Genomic DNA, 4958 nt, shown 5'->3' with positions numbered 1-4958 from the left:
GGAACCCTGATGCTTTAAGACTAACGTGTGTCATGTGGTTTAAAGCAAGTATCTTTAGACACAGATGCACATACTAAAAGTGGGAGGAGTCTGCAGGATATGGGAAAACCATGAGAATCCACAATGCTGGGTATGAAGCTTAGGATTGTTAGAAAAAAATGACAGTAGTCCATAGCCTTCTCAGTAAAGCTTCAGTTGGACACTTTCTCTCAGTTCATTGAAACTTTTCCCCTTAAATATTTTTGATATAATTTTTCTGTCTCCATTAGTGCCCTGCCCCTGGAAGCTGCTACCACCACACTGGAAAACTCGAGATTCCCTGACTTCTCAGATTCCAGTGCTCTCTCCTTTGAGACTCTTCCTCCCTCCCCAGGACCCTGTGCCTTCCCTCTACTATCTGTACTTGGTCTTCACTTTATGCACCTTCCACCAGACTTGAAGCTTCACATTTGAGGAGGAAGGCATCTCTCTTGCTTCCCACTGAATCCTCTGCCCTTAGCAGGACTCAGAACACAGGAGGCATCTGATAGCATTTATATAAACAATGAACCCTGGTTTAAGTCACCAATTCTACCTTCGAAAGTTTGCTCTATAGAGTGTTTCAGACTTTGTTTTCTGACAAGTGCTCCATCCCAGTTACAGTTCTAGGTACTTCAAGTAAGTCACTAAGGGCTTCTTAACAATACTCTTCTTGCAAAGCACATATGTGTAGGTTCATTCAACACCGAGAAAACTAATGGTCAGACAAGCGAACTGATTTGATGAAGGTGACGGGGCAGCCAGTGGAGGATGTGAAGGTTGGAGTCAGATTTCTTTACCTCCAGCACCCAGGCTCTTTAGATGACACTGCATGACTTCTGAGTTAAGGTTCCAAGAACGCAACCATCTTCTCTTCATTTTGGATTCTCCACAGCCCTTAGTTCTCTGTTCATACCCTTCTAGGACCTAAAACTGAGCAGACGCACACTAGTTCTGGAGAAGGTTTCTGAGATTCTGAGAGGGCCACTTGATCTGTTTCCCCGGCAAATAAGTGAGCTCCCAGTGGCGCTCTTCTTTCTGACGTGCCATTTTGTTTGTATTGTTAATTCCTCTCAGATGTTCTTTCCTCTGTAATCTCCTTCCCCGTAGGTGATAGTTGGCATAGCTCACATCTGTTGAAATATCTGCCCTACCCAGGGAAATAGCCAAATAAGCTTCAGTGCTCAGCAGTAACAATAAAGTCGGGGGAGCAATAAAAAGATGGCAATGCCTTGGGGTGGAGACAGCATTCCTCCAATCCCTCCCTGATCCATCTGCTTTGAACTGGGAGCATCAGGATTCAGGGCATCTTTTAGCCTCTGTGTTCAGCGCCTTCACATAGGTTCATCCAGGAATGGGTTCCGTGGCGAATTCATGAAGGTCAGTTCTGAAAAAGCAAATGCTGGACTCTGGTCACCAATCTGCTACCATGTCTACATTTCTTCTTCCAAATTGATTCTTTGGGTGTCTATTCCAAGCCATGCTTGCGGAAACCTTACAATGTTATCATTATTTTTTAGGTTGCAGTGTGTATGGGTGTGCATTTTAAACTACAAGAATGCTCGCTAAGAATGGAATTCAGGGTCAGCATCTGTATGAGGGGACTGAAATTATTTTAGTAGATCCCAGCATGAGTTCTCAGAATGCCTATGGTACCAAATATTAAAAAAATATATTAAAGGTGTTTGGGTTTTTGTGGATGCTCTAATAATCTGAATTATTGGAATTCATATTATAACAAGTGATTATAATAACTGAAATACAATAAGTGAACTTCTGTTTGATGATTGAGAATTTGCACTGATAGGGTCTGTTGGGTTTGCTAAAACAAAAAAAAAGAATATTGTTTCTCATAACTAAGAAGTACAGAAATAGATGGTCTCTGATCCTTCAAAGGACTAGTGCTTCAATGACATCATTGGGACTCCAGGCTAGAATGTCCAACTCTCCTGGTGTATCTAGGATTTTACAGGACTCAGTCCTAGATGCCCCCCTTTATTGGGAAATACCCTCCTCCCTGTACATTGACCTGTATTATTTGTTGACTTCTTTCCCCAGTTCTCTCTAGACCACAGAAAAAATGACTGTTGTCAACTATAGATTCTCATGAGCCTCGCCACCAATGATCTCAGAAAAGACAAAGGATTTGGATACTAAGAGTTCCAATGGCGTTTGGGAGATGGCTTTGTTTACCTACCTTATGAAGAGCTGATCCAGAGAAACAGGGTATTCATTTGAATACCAATTGGAGAAGGGGCCTAGGTATGTGTTATGCAAGGTGGGGTAAATTCCCAGAAAGAAAGATACTGGCAAAACACAAAATGGGGCATCAATTATTCAAAGCTATTTATTATTTATTCTATGTCAAAATTTATAATAAAATTATTACCAAATAAATGTTTTAGAGGTTAAAAATGTTCTAAATGATGAATAGAGAAAAACCCTTCTTCTTCTTCTTCTTCTTCTTCTTCTTCTTCTTCTTCTTCTTCTTCTTCTTCTCTGTTTTTTTGAGACATGGTTTTTCTGTAGCTTTGAAGCCTGTCTTGGAACTAGTTCTTGTAGACAAGGCTGGCCTTGAACTCAGAGATCCACCTGCCTCTGCATCCTGAGTACTGGGATTAAAGGCATGTGCCACCACTGCTTGGTCCACGACTTCTTGATCCTTGAAATTTCTTTCAGTTAGAAATAAGCTTTACCATTCAATTAGCTCTAAGGGAGAAGAAATCTTAGATTGATTTTAAAGCTATCCATGACTGATGATACTACACATTTCATAGTTGTTTGACTTGGGTCAGACTAGGGAAGTAGAGAATATGGAGCCACAAGACTTGAGGAAGGAGCTTTGGTAGACTGGAAAAGTGTTGGAGTATGGTCGTACACATCTATAATCTCAGCACCCAAGAGGCTAAGACAAGAAGATTGCCTTAAATTTGAGGCCAGCCTGGGTACCTATACTACACAGTGAGAACTTGCTTCAAAAAGGAGGAAAAAGAGCAAAAGGAAGAGGAGGAGGAAGAAGAGGAGAGAAAGCATGGGAGGAGGGAGGGGAAGAGGAGGAGATAAACCTTAGAAGAAAGCAATGCAAGCTAAAGTGGTAGAAGCAAAGTCACAAATGCTTTCCAGGTTACAAGCATGGGAAATGCACCCCTCAAGTGCACCTGGGATATCTGGTCTCTTCACCCCTTATTTTTCTTCTACACAAGCAAAGACTTAATAAAAGTGTCTAGATCAGTTTCTACTGGAGAGAAAGCTCAGTTCTCAGGAACAGGGTAATTACAGAGCAAGAACAGTATCCTGGGATCTATCTAGGGTGAAGGGTCTAGACTATATCCTTCTCCAAGCTGTCAACACAAAGGCCCCTCTCTGAGGAACACCTCCATTTCCTCAGTTAGTGTGAAGAATCAACTGTTCTAACACTCACCACCGAGAAGTGCCAGCGACTGGGGGCTGACTTCATGCTTGGCTTGCTTAGAGCTGGCTTTGGCTCAATCATCTTTCAAAACTCGTGGTGAGAGAATTGGCTCAAGATTCAGTATTAAAGCTAACAGAAGTGTTAGCTGGGTTTTGTCTTTCTCTTTTCCAAGCTTTGGGAGGGAAGTGCTCACTGAATGCCTGACTGAAGGTTGCAGCACCCTGCCAGGTCCCACGCCTCTATGCACACACCCAGCTTTATTTGTTGCGGTTGTGTTGACTCTGCCTTCTAACATTTGGTCAGCTCTTCTTGTGTATCTGTGAACCGGCAAACACAGAGGAGCACACATCCACAAAGGGTCTCTGAAGGCTCTCTTCTTTGCTGAATCCTTGGGATTTAGAACAATGCCCAGGTTCAGTGAACACTGTCATAATCAAAATGGAGTCACTTATCAAGAGCATATTAAGGACAGAAGTTTATGAAAAAAAAAAGGGATCATGTCTTCCTGTGTTTGTTCAGTGAGTACTATCCCAATATACCCTACCGAGGTACTCCACTGCACAAAACCTAGTGCAACCTGATACAGCTAATACTTCTGCAAGGACACCTGCTCCATAGGGCTGTCTAACCCAGACTAGTGTCTCCATTGTTCCTGTGCCTTAGACACCATTGGTTGTTGGCACAAATGACTTTATATGTATTCCTCACTGAGCCTTTCAAAGTTTCCCTTTGCTCTGTCTTTTTGAAGTCAAACATGGTTTCCATGACAGGCAAGTCCTGCATGGCAGCTTTGCTCGTTCATCCCAAATATTTACCAGTTCTCTTTATAGAGACTTTCTTTGTTATTTAACCTACAGTCAAGAGATAGTTCTAAAATAATGAAGGAAATTAATTTATATACGTAGAAGGTTTAGGAAAGTGTCGAACACATATTTAACACTTAAAAGTGTTAGTGATTGAACTTCGACAAAGATGTATTCTGGGGTTTTAAAATTAAAATACAGAAAATTGGACTTCCTTTTCGTGATAGCTTGAAATAAGGCAGCTGCTTGATTCCCTAGCACTCCCTGCTGCTCACACCTTTGCTTCCTCCCAAGATCGCTTAGTTCTCCCTTGGCCTTGGACTCTAGGGCATGCTGTCACCAGAGAGCATCTGAGTAAGCAAGTGGAGAACGTCCAGAAAGACAACGATGACGTATTCTGCTTATGAAGACTGAAGATATAAATCGGTGGCCTATAAAGACATTTTGATAAGAAGCAAGGCTCCAGATCTTGTTTGTGCCCTCAGAAGTTTGCAGACCTCAGGGCACAGAAGAAAACAATAAAATGAAGTCTTGTTCTCTGTGTTAAATAGACTTACCCTTTCCTTCTGAGCTGCTCTTGCAACCCGTGTCTCACTGGTTGGTTCCCTGGTGCTCTGCGGATTCTGCTGTATAAACCAGGATACTCTGGGGATCCTTCCACTATGCGCTCCTCTTCCCAAAGCAGACCTAGCTAGACACCAGGCTGGAAGGAAGTTCTGTGCTTA

The 4958-nt window shown here is 42.3% G+C and overlaps 1 long non-coding RNA gene across 1 annotated transcript; it reads left to right on the top strand.

Annotated features, from left to right (window-relative positions):
- Positions 1-1285: 1285 nt before the first annotated feature.
- On the top strand, positions 1286-4616 carry LOC121465548. Its single transcript, XR_005976666.1, has 3 exons — positions 1286-1398; positions 2077-2280; positions 4561-4616. It is a non-coding gene; the product is annotated as an uncharacterized LOC121465548 (long non-coding RNA).
- The last annotated feature ends 342 nt before the right edge of the window (positions 4617-4958 follow it).

Source organism: Microtus oregoni, unplaced genomic scaffold (genome assembly GCF_018167655.1).
Source record: "Microtus oregoni isolate MIOR12 unplaced genomic scaffold, Mior012 000031F_ref0000149, whole genome shotgun sequence".
Taxonomy (NCBI): Eukaryota; Metazoa; Chordata; class Mammalia; order Rodentia; family Cricetidae; genus Microtus; species Microtus oregoni.
The sequence above is the reverse complement of the archived record's forward strand: the minus strand, read 5'-3'. Positions and strand labels throughout refer to the sequence as shown.